The following is a 435-nucleotide window of genomic DNA, read 5'->3' on the forward strand; positions in this document are numbered from 1 at the left end:
CGCGCGCGCGCGCTCATGTCACAGGCCTGTAAAAATCCTTCCGACCGACGGATGGCAAGGACCATGATTCCCAAGAACCATCCTAAGAAAAGCTCCTCCGACTTTCGCATCTGCTTCTGCGACCAGCACTTGTGTGACGTTCAGCCAACCCCCGTCTGTCAAACACAAAGGAGGAACACGCTGCCACTTTTCGCACAGGGGAGTATTGCGGCCATCTCCATGATCTTTCGCCGCTCACGCTCCTCTCACTCGACACCTCAGGCCGTTTTACTCTGCGGCCGATGGAGGAAAATGGGACTTCTTTGTGATTTTTTTTTCTCGGTACGTGTTCTTTTCATCGTCTTTTCTTCCCTCCTCCTCGCGGGCTCTCTTCATTTTGGTAACATGACGAGCAATCGCATACTCATGGACATATGTTTGATAAGAGCCATTGTC

Source organism: Penaeus monodon, chromosome 20 (assembly GCF_015228065.2).
Source record: "Penaeus monodon isolate SGIC_2016 chromosome 20, NSTDA_Pmon_1, whole genome shotgun sequence".
Taxonomy (NCBI): Eukaryota; Metazoa; Arthropoda; class Malacostraca; order Decapoda; family Penaeidae; genus Penaeus; species Penaeus monodon.